Raw genomic sequence first — 17,255 nt, 5'->3', positions numbered from 1 at the left:
TCCTCCTCCCTCTCCTCCAGGTCCTCCCAGTCCTCCTCCAGGTCCCCCCAGTCCTCCTCCTCCTCCAGATCCTACTCCTCCTCCTGCCACATCTCCAACTGCACAGCCACAGCCCGGAAGGAAGTGTGAAAGGAAGACCAGACAGTGAGGACCCTGGATCCAGTCTGGTCGGCCAAAAAATGCAGCCTCTTGTGGTACCACAGCCTGGGGACACAGATGTCATCTGCTGCTATCCAAGTCTCTGTGAATTCTGGACCAGACTGCCCTCCCTTACATATGGACTCCTCAGGCCACCAGTTTTGATGTTTAAGAATTGATGTCTGCCGTGGGGGTCCCAGGCTTCGCTAATTTCTCCTGTTGATCCAGTGTTGCCTCCCTCTTTGTTTGGTTTTTTGTTTTGAATTATACTCTCCTATGTGTTTTACTTCAAAAATGAGTTTGTTTGTGAGGATTCAGGTACATTTCTAATATACAATGTGAAATGAACAAGGGACACCAACAACAAACAATCTCCTTGAGATTAAACAATAAAAGATATCAATGGTGTTGGGGTAACTTGCCACACAAAACACACACAAAAATATTCTGGAGTAAAAATAAAAATAACATTGAACAAAGATCAGCCTTGGAAAAAATCCAAACATTAAAGAAAAAAAAAGGCTTAAAAACAAAATAAAAAAAACATAAAAAATATAAAACTGTCAGATGTGACAACTAATAACAATATATTGAGGGAATCCCACTAAAAAAACACAAATAAAAGTTTGTGAGAGGTGTGTGTGAATATGAGCAGCAAAACTACTTAATTCTTGTCACATTATAAAGAAGAAGAGAGTGCGCTGTATTAAACCATTTTTTACATTGCAGCGTGACGAAAGTGCTGTATCCATTGCGAACGCTAAGTTTACCAGAACGAGCTGTCCCGTGTCGGAATTTCGTCTGAGCATGCGTGGCACTTTGTGTGTCGGAACAGGCCACACACGGTCGGAATTGACGCGATCGGATTTTGTTGTCGGAAAATTTTATCTCCTGCTGTCCAACTTTGTGTGTCGGAAAATCCGATGGAAAATGTCCGATGGCGCCCACACACGGTCGGAATTTCCGACAACATGCTCCGATCGGACATTGTCCATCGGAAAATCCGACCGTGTGTACGGGGCATTAAAGTGGTTAAGGTAGATATTAGGGCAAAAAACATAGTTCTTATTTTATTTTCAATATAGCAAGTAAGTAGCTCAGGAACAGGACTCGGGAGGGCAAGAAATTAAAATGGGCAGGCACACACACATGAAATTGACTCTCACAGTGACACTGACAGCAGTGTGCAGCAGTACAGATGATGATGGCACATTCCCTTCTGAGTCACAATGACAGTCTCTCTCTATGCCAGATGGTCCCTTTAGTCCACTCCGGTCCAAACAGCACTGACAGTCCTGCCTGCGCCCAGTTTGCCTTGCTCCTGTCTCCAGAAAACCTTACACGAGGCTTCAGCCACTCCACTCACCTCCCTTGCATATGACATCTCACAACACACTCGGGGGCACTGCCTCCGCCAGACCTGCCCCCCGCCAGTGACACATGAACACACTGTAGCAGGTACATGGATGGTCTTGGCCAGCTCCAGACTGGAACGGCACATTTGCCTAGCGGCACAGCCATATTTTTTACTGGCAACATTTTCCTGTCACTGGCATTCACTACCAGGAGAAAAAGTGCTGTTTTTTACTGGTTGCTAGTAAAAATATTGTTGGTTGGCAACACTGCAGGCATTTATTACATATTAAAGTGGTTGTAAAGGTATTTTTTTTAATTAAAATAACAAACATGTCTATACTTGTCTGCTCTGTGCAATGCTTTTGCACAGAGCAGCCCAATCCTCTTCTTAACTGGTCTTAATGTGCTCCAGGCTCCTGTACTTCATCAGGTGTCCCCACGGAAAGCTGATTTCCATGGGGGCACCCGTGCGGACTCGCTACCGAGTCCCGCTGCTGCATCCATTGACACAGACAGCGAGACTCAGCCCCGCCCCCCGCTCCTCTGTCACAGGATTTGATTGACAGCAGCAGGAGCCATTCAATCTGTCCAATAAGGAGAGAGACAGCGGCTGGAACCGCTGCGCTCATGAACATCGCTGGATCAGATCAGGCTCAAGTAAGAAAAATGGGGGGCTGAAGGGGTGCTGCAGCACAGCAGGTTTTTTCCCTTAATGCATAGAATGCATTAAAGGGGGAAACCTTATGGCTTTACAACCACTTTAAGGAGATCACAATACACCACCTAAAAATGCCTTTATCTTTCTTTCTTTCCAGAAGTTCTTGCTACCTTTGATCAAGCATCATTCAGGGTCAGCATCTACTTTCTTATTTTATTACTACAGGCAGTCCTCAACTTACGAACGACTCCTACTTATGAACGGCCTCAATGCTGGCTGCTTGTGCTCCACCCTGGTCCTGGATACCTCAAAGCAGCTATCTGGTCACATTCCACACTGCAGTACTTCATGTACTGCATGGCCAGAAGCGACCGGAACATCCCACATCCCTCCACAGGGAGACGCCTGAACATCCCACATCCCTGCACAGGCGGAAGTTACACTGTGTTCCGTCTTACAAACAAATTTCACTTAGGAATAAACCTACAGTCCTTAACATGCTCGTAACTCGGGGACTTCCTGTATTGCGGTTACTGAGACCAGTACTGGTGGTTAGTATTGTTCAATTGAAATGGAGCTGACTCAAAGTCTAAAACATTTTTTTCTTTTTTAAAGGGAGACTATTTTACACCCATATTATAAAGAAAGTACCCCCCAAGGAATACTAAGAGACTTTTAAAGCAACTGATCAACGATTGATGAAAAAAGTATAGAAATGTATTATTATAAAACTATAAGGTGCGTACAACACCAAAAAAGAATTTACATATACAGCATGAACAAAATCATATAACAGATGTAAATCTAAAAAGGCAGATCCTTCAATACTAATCCCAACATGTTTCTGGACCTCTGGAGAGTTCTTTCTTCAGGGGCATGTCGTATGATGTAGTACTGCTATATTGGTATTCTACAATGAGACAAAATCGCACATAAAATTCATGTTCATGATATACAGGAATGAGCATCGTTGAGGCCGAGTAAAAACAAACGTACTAGTCAAGTAGACAAAATACAAGAAGAAAATAGAAACTGCCGCATATAAAGTCAAGCGTGGAAACACATACGGCTGGTGCATGGGGGTCATGATAGGTGCAGATCTAAGGGTATGTCAGTCCTCCAGAAAAGAGGGGTGAGCGTTGTTACAAAATGATGAGCAGGAAGAACCCCCGCTGATTCACCCAAACTAGAGACCCAAGAAGTGCTGCTGTGCGGTGGTATTGACCAATACCCCTGGGGGGGAGCGAGGACCTTAAGATAAAATAAGTATATTTAATGATTTAAATGCCTGTGGGCATAAGATCACCTAGTACATTAATGTTCACAACAGAGAACAATTGGAATTAAATATTAAGTGGTCTAAGCGGTGAGTTAAAATCAGAGGGGGGACCTTGTGTGGAGAGTGAACAAGTCTTGCTTTTTGATTGCTGGGTTGCATTTTTGGGGCTTTTCCTTGTAGCTTTTCAATCACCTTTTTCTGACACTTTTTAAACAGCTTTTCTTTTTTTTTTTTTTTGCTTCCTTCAGACTACTAATTAAGGGGAGTGGTTAATTGCTCACAGGTGCTTGAGGCCTATATAACCTTGTGTAGAACTTATATTGAGCCTGCTCATTTTGAGTCTGTTGGAACTCTGTCCAAGTGGAACTGGTCTAAGTGGTGAGTTAAAAACAGAGTTTCAAACAGGAGGTTATAAAAGGGGTCATGTACCTGTATAGTGTGAGTACCTGAGTGTTGTCTGAGTAGTGTGTGGATCGTTAGTACTTGTGTATTGCGAGTGCACGTAGGTCTGCGAGTGATCTGCGAGTGCACGTAGGTCTGCGAGTGCACGTAGGTCTGCGAGTGATCTGCGAGTGCACATAGGTCTGCGAGTGGTCTGCGAGTGCACGTAGTTCTGCGAGTGTCCTGCAAGTGCAGGTAGGTCTGCGAGTGCAAGTAGTTCTGCGAGTGCACGTAGGTCTGCGAGTGCACGTAGGTCTGGGAGTGGTCTGCGAGTGCATGTAGTTCTGCGAGTGCACGTAGTTCTGCTAGTGCACATAGGTCTGCGAGTGCACATAGGTCTGCAAGTGTTCTGCGAGTGCACGTAGGTTTGTGAGTACCTGTGTATTGTCTTGTTGAGTACCTGTGTATTGTCTTGAGCATTAGTGTCAGGAAGCTAGTTGTTAGGTAATTTGGACAGGGTATAATCCCCAATCCTGATTAAATTTAATAGGTACGATGCCCGGCGGGTGTGGTGAGGCGACTTTTTGTACATCTTGCGGCATGTATGCATTCCTTGATCATCCGATCGAGGGCGGATACTGCTGTGCAAAATGTAAGCACATTGTTTCCCTGGAAGCCCAGGTTCTGAATCTGGGGAAGCAACTGTCAGCACTGAGAAGTCCCTCCATACTAAAGGAAAGCCAGGAACATACACGGCAGGTGCCGGCAGGGGCCAGCACAGAGGCGGGTGGAGACAAAGAGGTGCAGGCACTAGCAAAGAGTAGATGGGTGACAGTCAGGAAGGGTAGAGGGGGAAGTGCCAGGGAGGATTTGGATTTTGTGGGAATTTCAGAGACCTGGTTCAACAGCTCTCATGATTGGCTGGCAAACATTCAAGGGTATACCCTTTACCACAAGGATAGAGAGGGTAAAAAAGGGGGAGGGGTATGCCTATATATCAAGAATAATGTGAATGTGAGAGATGACATCACTAAGGGAGCTAGGGAGGAGGTGAAATCCTTATGGGTAGAGCTCCAAAGGGATGAAGCTAAGGGGAAAATAATACTGGGAGTATGCTATAGGCCCTCTCACCTGAGGGAGGAAGCGGAGACAGATCTCCTGTCACAATTTGGATTAGCAGCAAGGATGGGAAGTGTTATCATAATGGAGGATTTTAATTATCCAGACATAGACTGGGCGGAGGGAACCGCGCATTCATTTAAGGCTCGCCAGTTCCTTAATGTCTTGCAGGACAATTTTATGGGTCAGATGTTAGATGCACCAACTAGAAATAAAGCATTACTGGATCTACTGATTACCAACAATGCATACCTGATCACAGATGTGGAAATAAGGGGCAATTTGGGTAACAGCGATCACAGGTCAATTAGTTTCATTATAAATCACACAAATAGGAAACATAAAGGGAATACAAAGAAAAGGGAATACAAACTAAAGAGCCGACTTCCCTAAACTACAAACCTTGCTAAAAGGCATATTTTGGGATAAAAGGAGGAACAAAGAACACGGAGGAGAGATGGGTTTGCTTTAAGAGCATATTAAATAAGGGCATTAGCCAATGCATCCCATTGGATAATAAATTTAAAAGAGTGAACAAAAGTCCCGGATGGCTTAACTCCAATGTAAAAATGCATATAAAAGCAAAGGAGAAGGCCTTCAAAAAACACAAGGTTGAGGGATCATCATCAGCATTAAGACGTTATAAAGAATGCAACAAGAGATGTAAGGGTGCAATTAGGACGGCTAAGATAGACACATAGCGGAGGAGAGCAAAAAAAATCCCAAGAAATTCTTTAAGTATGTAAACAGTAAAAAGGGAGGACAGACCATATTGGCCCCATAAAGAATGAGGAAGGACATCTGGTTACAAAGGATGGGGAGATGGCGAAGGTAATGAATTTTTTTCTTCTCCTCAGTCTTCACGAGGGAATCGGGGGGCTTCAGTAACCAAAACTACAGTGTTTATCCTCATGACACATCACAGGAAGCACCTCCATGGTTAACAGAGGACAGAATTAAAATTAGACTTGAGAAACTTAACATTAATAAATCACCGGGACCAGATGGCTTGCATCCGAGGGTACTTAAGGAACTCAGTAAAGTGATTGCCAGACCGTTGTTCCTAATTTTTACAGACAGTCTACTGACTGGAATGGTACCAGCTGATTGGAGAAAAGCCAATGTAGCACCAATATTTAAAAAGGGCCCAAAATACATCCCTGGGAATTACAGACCAGTTAGCCTAACATCAATAGTATGTAAACTCTTGGATGATAAGGGACTATATACAAGATTTTAGTAATGAGAACGGTATCATTAGCAGTAATCAGCATGAATTCATGAAGAATCGTTCTTGCCAAACCAATCTACTAACCTTCTTTGAGGAGGTGAGTTGCCAGCTAGATAAAGGAAGGCCCGTAGACGTGGTGTATCTGGATTTTGCAAAAGCATTTGACACAGTTCCACATAAACCTTTACTGTACAAAATAAGGTCCATTGGCATGGACCATAGGGTGAGTATATGGATTGAAAACTGGCTACAAGGGCGAGTTCAGAGGGTGGTGATAAATGGGGGGTACTCGGAATGGTCAGGGGTGGGTAGTGGGGTCCCCCAGGGTTCTGTGCTGGGACCAATTCCATTTAATTTGTTCATAAACGACCTGGAGGATGGGATAAACAGTTCAATCTCTGCATTTGCAGACGATACTAAGTTAAGCAGGGCAAAAACTTCTCCGCAGGATGTGGAAACCTTGCAAAAAGATCTGAACAAATTAATGGGGTGGGCAACTACATGGCAAATGAGGTTTAATGTAGAAAAATGTAAAATAATGCATATGGGTGGCAAAAATATGAATGCAATCTATACACTCGGGGGAGAACCTCTGGGGGAATCTAGGATAGAAAAGTACCTGGGGGTCCTAGTAGATGATAGGCTCAGCAATGGCATGCAATGCCAAGCTGCTGCTAACAAAGCAAACAGAATATTGGCATGCATTAAAAAGGGGATCAACTCCAGAGATAAAACGATAATTCTCCCGCTCTACAAGACTCTGGTCTGGCCGCACCTAGAGTATGCTGTCCAGTTCTGGGCACCAGTCCTCAGGAAGGATGTACTGGAAATGGAGCGAGTACAAAGAAGGGCAACAAAGCTAATAAAGGGTCTGGAGGATCTTAGTTATGAGGAAAGGTTGCGAGCACTGAACTTATTCTCTCTGGAGAAGAGACGCTTGAGAGGGGATATGATTTCAATAAACAAATACCGTACTGGTGACCCCACAATAAGAATAAAACTTTTTCGCAGAAGAGAGTTTAACAAGACTCATGGCCACTCATTAAAATTAGAAGAAAAAAGGTTTAACCTTAAACTACGTAGAGGGTTCTTTACTGTAAGAGCGGCAAGGATGTGGAATTCCCTTCCACAGGCGGTGGTCTCAGCGGGGAGCATCGATAGCTTCAAGAAACTATTAGATAAGCACCTGAATGACCGCAACATACAGGGATATACAATGTAATACTGACACATAATCACACATAGGTTGGACTTGATGGACTTGTGTCTTTTTTCAACCTCACCTACTATGTAATTATGTAACTATGTAACTATATTAGTAAGAATGGTTACAAACATAATAAATGATCGATTTAGATCAGAGTAGGTAATTTGTAACTAATATAAATAATATTATAGATATAATACACTAGTTAAGGAGTAAAATAAAATGATAGTTACTCTTAAATGAAGCAAGCATAGGTTCAAAGTGTAACAGCTAGTTATATTTGGAGTGCAACATTGCATCCCAAAACTATGAGAGGTATATGTGTGATAATACACAGGTGAACCAACCTTCAAGGGTCCAAGCAGCCAAGCAGTGCGGCATGCAAGATAACGCCGTAGCCGAGCGACAGAGATAGCAGCTAGTGAGGGGAAGATCACTTCCTCCTCAAATAGCTGCAAGGCAATGCCCGCACATGCGCAATGGACAGCGCATGTAATGTGGAGTGTGGTATAGCGCAAGTCAGGGCTAACCAATAGGAGATGCAGTAGGGGAAAGTGTGGGTGGAAGTAGAAGCCGCCACGCAGGGGAACGTAATCTGAATGCTCGGCGATGCCACCAAGCAAGGGGGGGCTGCGCCAGCCGCAAACATGGCACCGATCAAGGCTGCAACATGGACAATCTCCTCCCATATGCAGAGGCACGCCCCCCACATACACAGAGAGGGAGGGGGCCGTCCACAGGGCAGTGAAGGAAGCCACAAACAGAAACCTCCAATGCACAGATGGAACAGAACAGACGTCAGCAACAATGTGCATGAGCCACACACACACCGACCAGCCATAGACAGCATGGACAGCCCCCCACATGAGGGCACAAGTAGCATAGATATATGTAGCACTTACCCCCTAAGGAGCTGCTGGTAATTAATCGGGTCTGTACTCTGCTTTTCCACCCCCAATGAATTGGCTCAACCCACTTGACACAGCTGTGTAACAGTGTTGGTGTGAAACCCAATAACAAGGAACAACCCCACAACAGCAGTATACATATATTGTTACCTGGGTATCCATTGATCCACCTGCTTAGAAAATAAACAAAACCTCATGCCAGTTATATTTTAACCAGACTGTAAGTTTACTGAAGGCTGGTTTAAGACAGTAATTACAATAACTATTCTGATACACAAATTCAGAACAATAATGAACTAGTTGCACATAAATAATTGTCACTCAAAGATTACCAGAATGATGCATGCAGGTGCGCCTCCAAGTGGGACTTGTGCTCAGGGTGATAAGACCTTAACACTGGGCACCTTCCCACTTCCAGTGCGACCACGCAAACACACACTGGACTTGCAGCACACTATCTAGTGCTAGAAACACACTACACACAGTATAAATGCTCAAGAGCTCCCCCTGCGGTGCAATGCAGCTCCTAGAGCATGTTACGAAAACACGAGGCCTTACAATGAATGGTATAGTCTCTTGTCTTCTTTCTTCAGCTAGCCATATTATACTGCAGTATTTGTATTCCAGTGAGTTAGCAGATGACAAGGTAATATAAAGTGGTAAATAACGGTGAACTCAATTATGCAACACACTTGTAACTTTCTTCTGTGAAAATGCAACCGGACCGTCAATGTCCAGTGGAGTACAGGCTTTGAGGCCTGGTTAAATACAGTCTATTTGGTTGAGACTGTTTCGTAGGACTACAGGCCTCAGCAACACTCCGCTATTAGTCTATACCATGTTAAGTGCTCTATATAACTCTTGGGCAACAGCCCTCTCAACACACCAAGCCTGGACAGCTGTACTGCTACGTCTCTGCGATCTCAGTCCCGCTTCCAGTGGGCTCTGGTACACCGCACCACTCCGTTCATTGAACAATGGCTGTAGTTAGGCTCCTTCCGGCTCCCTGGATCCTCCGACCCGATCGCACGTGCCTCCAGCACACTGTGTCCAACACCTCTCCGGTGGCATCAACTCCGTTCCGCGCCAAGCAGGCCGTGCTCCTCCGAACACTCTCACTCAGGTTCCTCCAGGCAGGTCTCACGTCCCAGGAAGAAGAGACAAAGCATGGCCGCGCTGGGCCTTTTATTTCGCTACCCAACATGCAGTTCTTTAACTTGGCCTCATGGGTAGGTAAGTGAGGCACTGTGGGTAAGTAAGTCTTTTCCAGATAAACCTTTAAGTCACTTCCTGCACATGCTTTACAGCATGTTCTGATGTGTAAACAAAGTCTTATTTCACAGAGAAAAGCTGGCCACTAGAGGGAACCAAACACTAATCTAATAGCATTATATACTTACATAGCATTAGATGTCAAAAATCCCAGCGCTACATATAGAAAAAGGATAAGAAAACCCACAAATGGACAGGCAAAGGTAAACAGACACAGCGCGAGAACACCAGGAAAAAAAAAAATAAACAAATGAACAAACAAACAAAAGGCAAAAAACACAAAACAAAAAACACCTACCATACTGCACATGAAAAGATGGAATCTCGGAGGTAACAATGGAAACAAAATTATTAATATGGAAAAATATATTTCTTTTTTTCAAATCTTTTATTTATTTCAAGAAACATGAAACACAGAACATAACATCTTCAAGTACATAGAGGAGAAACAATAGCATACATTGGGGCATGGAGCCCTAACCCAACGGGCATATTGTGTCGGAATACTATTAGATGTGACAGGACTGAAATACCATCTTCTCTCAACATATGGATTAAACCCCGTACAGGCTATGGGGAAGTAGAACTGTAAGCCACAGCCTCTAGATCATGTGAGGGTTATTCCCTTTAGATGGTAGCATGGTGTAGTGGATGTTCTCGTGTTCCACATCTAATTTTTTCAAGAGTGTTGTAACTATAGTTGGAAAAATATCTATAGGGAAATTAAAAGATGGGTCTAAAGGGCTAGAAGGAGGGGGGAAGAGGGGGGTAGCAGAGACAGTTAGGGTATACCCAGAAATGTGAGGTAGAGGGGAGAGATACGGGGAGGAGGGAATGGAAAATGGGTCTGGGATGGGGGAGGGGGGGGTCCCAGGTTCTGGGGGCAGGGGGGGCGATGAATGCGTATCTCTCAAGCTGCAATGCCAGCAGGAAGATTTGGCAAATAGATGGCCCCTTTGCTCTGGCTGTATTAGGTGGACTGATCTACTGTGTCGCTATCAAAGAAGGCATGCCCCTTGTCAGAGTAGACGAACAATTTCCACAGTGTCCATGTCTTAGTATATTGTTCATGTTGTTGGCAGGCTGTGAGGATAAGATCCTCCATTTTGTTAATTTCCTCCACCTTACTGAGCCACAGTGTCAGAAACCAAGAATCAAAACGAGACAGAAGTACAGTTAATCACACTAGTTTAATAATAATAAAAAGGTAAACAGAGTAAGCGTAGTCAATACATAACCAGAGTTCAGTAACCAGATCGGGTAGTCAGCCAGTGCCAATATCAGAGAGCCAGAGATCAACATAGTAGTACAGCAAGCAGGATCATGAGCCAGAAGGGACGTCAGCCGAGCTAATCTTCAACAGGAACGCTGAGATGTGACCAAAGGCGAAGGCAGAGATGACGTTAGCTGGACATCTTTAAATAGGCAGGACTGACGAGCAGATCATCAACAGCTGAGTCACTGTGGAGAGAAAGGAGCTGGCAATTAGTCAACAGCTGAGCGGCCAGCTCAGAGAAGGAAGGGCTGAGCCCAGCCCTGATAGTACCAACGACCCCTCCCTCTCGGAGGACCACCGGGCTTGAGGGGAAAACGCCTATGGAAATCACGGAGGAGGATAGGGGCATGTACGTCCGAGGATGAGACCCAAGAGTGTTCCTCCGGAACGTACCCCTTCCAATGCACCAGGTACTGTAGGCACCCACGGAACCTACGGGAGTCAACAATGGATTGTACTTCATACTCCTCATGGTTCTCAACCTGTATAGGGTGAGGATGTGGCACTGAGTTGGTAAAGCGGTTGCAGACCAAAGGTTTCAATATGGAGACATGAAACACATTAGAGATGCGCATACTAGGAGGAAGGTCCAACGCGTAAGCCACTGGGTTAATCCTGCGATGGATATGGAAAGGCCCAATAAACCGAGGTGCGAACTTCAAAGAAGGAACACGAAGCCAGGGGTTGCGAGACGACAGCCAGACTTTGTCCCCAACTTGGTACTAAGGCGCAGGCAGGCGTCTGTGGTCAGCATGGAGTCTGTACCTATCGTTAGCATGTCACAAAGCCTCCTGGACTTGTGCCCAAGTGGAACGAAGACCACAGGGATGCTCCTCTGATGCAGGAATACTCTGTGGAACAAACGAGGCAGGCAACACAGAAGGTTGGAAACCATAATTCGCCATAAATGGGGACAAACGGGAAGCTGAATTCAAGGCACTATTGTGAGCAAACTCCACCCATGGTAAGAGGTCTGACCAGTTGTTATGATGGTCAGAAATATAGCAATGTAGGAATTGCTCCATAGACTGATTGGGTGGTTCTGTGGCCCCATTAGACTGCGGGTGATACGCAGAGGAGAAAGCAAGCTGAATACCCAACTGTGTACAAAAGGTTTGCCAGACCCGGGACACAAACTGACTACCCCTGTCTGAGACAATCACCTTGGGTAGCCCATGTAAGCGGAAGATCTCCTGAGCAAAAATAGAAGCCAGTTCCTTAGAAGTAGGCAACTTCTTGAGTGGAATACAATGTGACATTTTCGAGAACCGGTCAACCACCATAAGGATAACTGTGTTGCCCTGGGAGTTGGGTAGGGGAAGGGGACAGGATGGAACGCTTCACACACCATCTGTTGGAAACGATTAGTATGCCACCCCATTACCGGCCGCCGTCACCCGATCGTTACCGCTGTTTTAGAGTGGCACACTGTAAGCGCCTTGACATTGTGAGTACCCACTGTGGGTTTTTATTGTGATTTCAAATAAAGGTAATACATACTGCACCATGAAGTTCTCTTTATATTGATATACCGAGGTATAAACTGGACTGCTGTGAGGAACAGAGGCACAAGTGTAACCTATCCAGGATCCAGAATACAATACCGAACCCATAGAGGTTCTAAGGTGCAGTTTGACCAAGCTTAATCGCAAGGTCACACGCCCTAAGGTGAGGGGCTATCACCTGGGGGGAGCACTTATATGAGCACACAGCACTTTAGTTTGTGTTCACTGAAACACATGGATGGAATTTGGAATGTTTATGGACTGTTAATTTGATCATAGCACTAAGCTACACAGCACCGAATCACATAGATGCAACACTGAATTACATGGATGTAGCATTGAATCGCATGGATGATATTTCTTTGGAATTTTTTATCTAATATTGTTTGAACATTGCACTATCACTGAATTACAGAGATACAGCACTGCATTGCATGGATGCAACACTGAATCGCATGGATGATCTTTTTCTTAAAATATTTATTTATTATTTATTTGAATATTGCACAAATATTTTGGAATATTTATATATATTTTTCACAGGCTTATTGAAGCACTCTTATTAATTCATTTTATGATTTCACAATACCACTTTATTAATTATATATTTATATTTATCATTTTGATAGCGCAGCGTTTTATAACTTGATTTAATTATCTTGCATGGTATATGAGACATGCGTAACGTTAGCAGCTGATCATTTGTAAGATACACTACTTTGGAGACCTGATTTGGTAAACCACCTGGAGGCTCACAGGACTATTAATTAGCATATCGAAGAATCATTAACCGTTACTCTCTGAATTCTGTCTTTTAGCCAGTTTTCTATCCATTTACAAACTTATCTTTCCAAGCCTGTAGACTTTACACATGAGCTGTGTGTGGGAAACTGTTTGAAATGCTTTTGCAAAATTCAAGTGTAGCACCCTCTCACATTTATTTGCCAAGTGATAGTTGCCTTGGCTAATTGCTAGGGGGTTAACTGACTTCGCCCTAATTCTGGAATTGCTGCACTTCTCTCTTCTCTCGCTAGGTGGCCGGGTACCTGGCGACATTAGATAAGACAAGGTCATTGCAAGGACAGATTAGGAGTATATTTTGGGTATCTCAGCCAATTGGCAGGGATTTTGTAGAATCCCTTAGCCAGCTAGGAGAACCTATTTATTTGGGTGGAGTCGGGTGATCGGGGTTCTGTGCCACCTGGACGTGTAGTACTGCCCCGGGCTGCTAGGGCAGAGCCTGAGGCCTATCCCGGGGACATCTGGCTACTAGGCTGTCTGAGGGCCTATCCAGAAGCAAGACAGCAGTGCAAGGTTGGGACTGCGGCTTGCAGTCCAACCAAAAGTGAAGGTTCTTCCGGCCGGAGAACTTGTCGTGGACGAAGGTAGAGGGGAAGCTGTCGCCACTAAGGGACCATCCACCTTATTACCAGGAACCACTGTAAGTAGCTGAAGCAAGTACCAGAGCAGTATTCTCACCAACCGGGGATGGTGAAAAATTGGGAAACTTCAGCAGGTGTCAAGTCAGGGACCCAGCCAGCGGAGGTGACGCTTGCAGAGCAGTCTTGTGTGCCAAGCCAGGGACCGAGCAGGCCAGTGGGGTGAAGCTTGGAGAGTATCTGAATGCCAAGCTAGGGACCCAGCAGTGACACGGGGGTGATGCTTGAGGAAGATACTGTGTGCGAAAATTGGAAGAGCTCAGGTGATCCAGTGGCAGTGGATCTGCAAGTCTAGTGAGAGAGACTGGGAGCTTGGTTGAGTGAAGATCTACGAGAGGAGATTGTAGAGGAAGTAAAGGAGTTTGTTACAACTTCTGTTAGAAACTATTATAAGACTGTTGCCATAGGAGACAGCAATCCTTCTCAGGCAGATGTGGTGTCTTTCTGGATGCCTTTCCCTGCATGGCCGTCTGCTTTAGAAGTCTCAGAGTCTGCCAAATTAACAATGCAACTACTAAAGGGTGTCCTGGCCCTAACCCTCTCTCCCACAGTTCTGTTCAAGAGAAAATAAATCTCTTTGCATTCAAGAAGTGTCTGGCGCCCATGAATCTACTTTGCACTACACCCACCATGCCTAGTAACCCACTCTACGTAAAAAGATGTCAGCTGTCCCTAACTCTGGAGGTCACCTTTAGGCCCCAGGGGCCTCGGGACCTTGCTACACAAGTATACCATGTCCACAGCCCCCCTTTGTCCAAGGTTTTACTTACCTCCTCAAAAAAACATGCTGCTATTGTGTGTCCCTCTAGGTTTGTTGGGGACAGCACTTGGGGCTCCCAATAATTTTCAAGTTGAGCACCTCTGCTGTATTCTATCAAAATCTAAAAACTGTTTTGGCTGTTAATGCACTTTATTCAAGTTTCAAATAGTACTCAAACTTACTATAGTCTACTAGCTGCTTGTTTAAAGTGAAAAGCAGCATGCCAATTTAGTTGTGTGTTTAGAATCCAGAAATTGGAGTGAAGGCTACTTTGAAAGCTACAAAAAGCTAACAAGGGCTTAGCGAAAGCGTTGAAAAGGCTTTGCATACACTGTTATTATACAAGCTAATGCCCCTTATATGCAAGATCTAAGATGGATTTGGTTACTGGTAAGAACTGCTAAAAAATCCATATCTGGCTTTTATTTTCCAACACAATTTTCAGTCATGCAGCCCTAATGTACAGAATACAGTGGGAGGTGACACTTGTGCAATCACCTGTTTCACTCCTTTATAAAAGTTCTGCCTTCCCTCCCTCTACTGTGATTCAATCCAAGACAGGAAAGCTGGCACGTTGCAGAATCCTCACAATTCTTTCCACGTACCTAATACGCAGGTAATGGCAATGTTGTGCAAATCATTATTTATTGATCTCTATTCTATTCTTTATAGAAGTGTAGTGTAGTAAAGATGAATCTCATTGCATGCTTACATTTTTAGGGTTTTCTCGCTCTAGATTAGTGTTTCTTAAACTATGGATCAGGACCCAAATTGTTTGTGATGGGTAATCACATGACTGAGTAGTAACCTAAAGCTAGTTTATGCAAGCATTAAATAGGAGGTGAGTAATATAGTGCAATTTTTATGTTCATATTCCGCCATATGAGATTTAACTTATAAGCTGGAATTCATAAAGAGTTTTGTAGACAGATTCATGTAACTGTCAGTAAAGTGTATATGAATCTGTTTCAGAATTGGTCTGGAACTTGATACCATTACCATTCATTTACCACAAAATGATGGTCCAATTTATTTTGGAAAAAAAACGAAACAAGGTATAACTCACTTGGATACACTATGTCATTGCATTGATATTTACAGTTTTACGAACACATGGAAAAGCTGCAAAACTGGTTTTAGGCATTAAGATTTGTTTTACTGTACGTTTGGCATTATGAGGTTAACCATTAATAAGCTTGGGCAGCGTTAGATTAATTACACCATTGGATGTTAGGATTGTTTGTAGTTGCGGCAAAAGAAAATAAATCTTGGTGTCAATGGTTAGTTACTTACCCGTTAGATAAGAGGAAGGGCTCCACTAGTTCCACACCACTGGACCTATTACCATTGGTGCCAGAACTTTGCTGGCATTATCGCACAGAAGATCAATGCCACTGCTCAAAGAACCCTAGCACACCGCTCAAAGAACCCTAGCACACCGCTCAAAGAACCCTAGCACACCGCTCAAAGAACCCTAGCAATCTCAAGAGCAGCCTTTCTCAACCAGGCTTCCTCCCGAGGTTGCAAAGGGTTACTTGAGCAATGAGGAATGGGGTATTGATCTCCCACCTACGTTTACCACCAATTCTACACTAACCATCAATGTTAGGGAACACTATCATTTTTATTGACTGCATTCATTTTCTGTTATTATGATTGATTTCTAATATTATTGATTTAATTTTAAAGCCTGACTCTTGGCAATTTATTTAAGTCTAAAGGAACTATAAAGGAAGCCAATTTTCCGCTCCTCCCCACTGCTTGACCGGTCCCTGCAGCACCTTCTCCCCCACACTCCAGCAGTTTGGGAACCTGGGATCAACACGACCATAGCAGGATCCATAGTTCTGCATGGCTGTGACGACGCAAGCAGACAGTCAACTGCCGGAGCGTGGGGGAGCATCATCTGCCTGGGGGACTGCCCTGAGTTGTGTTTTAAGATTCCTACAAAAAAATTTGTTGTACAGAGCAGAAGCATGTGAAAAATGATCTACCCAGGGTGTCAATTATGCTAAGTATTCCTTTTAAATCTTTATTTAAAATCTTCTGTAATTTAGTGATTTTAGCATGGGGTTCCCTGAGACCTGAAATACATTATATTGTCAAAAGTATTGGGACACCTGCCTTTACACACACATGAACTTTAGTGGCATCCCAGTCTTAGTCCGTAGGGTTCAATATTGAGTTGGGAAGAAAGAGAAAAAGTCACCTATTATTATGGACATCCACAAGCTTAGGTGAAGGGATACATCACATATATCTACTGTAGACTTTTAGAAGGACGTACAGTACATTATTGAAGGAATTTATGTTTGTTTCTCAGATACTTGATTTGTGTCTATCCTTGAGACACATGATATAATTGTTTGCACCTTTCACAGAAATTATTTTCACTTATTATCATTGCACATGTCATCTGTTTTTGATATTTATGTACGGATTTATTGGTATCCATCCTTGAGACACATGATATAATTACTTCCACTGTTACACAGGAATTGCAGTCACCATTGCACATGTTTAAGTTGATATATATTGTTTGAAAGCGCTACACTATTCATCATCTTATTTCATACTAATTAACCACGGATAAGCTACAGAGTGAGCAGCTGTCTGACTCATAAACTTGTATATTCACATATGGTGGTAGCGGGAGAGTTACACCATACACAAACATTCCCATAGACACACTTCTAAACCTTGTGGACAGTCTTCCCATAAGAGTT

General features: G+C 43.8%; 1 long non-coding RNA gene across 1 annotated transcript in view; it reads left to right on the top strand.

Moving 5' to 3' along the window:
- The first annotated feature begins 15,034 nt into the window (after positions 1-15,034).
- Positions 15,035-17,255, top strand: part of LOC141132574 (uncharacterized) — a 78,907-nt gene continuing 76,686 nt past the window's right edge. Inside the window, exon 1 of the long non-coding RNA XR_012242929.1 lies at positions 15,035-15,145. This is a non-coding gene — a long non-coding RNA (uncharacterized lncRNA). The remainder of the gene's footprint in view (positions 15,146-17,255) is intronic.

Source organism: Aquarana catesbeiana, linkage group LG03 (genome assembly GCF_042186555.1).
Source record: "Aquarana catesbeiana isolate 2022-GZ linkage group LG03, ASM4218655v1, whole genome shotgun sequence".
In the NCBI taxonomy this organism is placed as follows: domain Eukaryota; kingdom Metazoa; phylum Chordata; class Amphibia; order Anura; family Ranidae; genus Aquarana; species Aquarana catesbeiana.
This window is presented reverse-complemented; position numbering and strand designations above follow the sequence as displayed.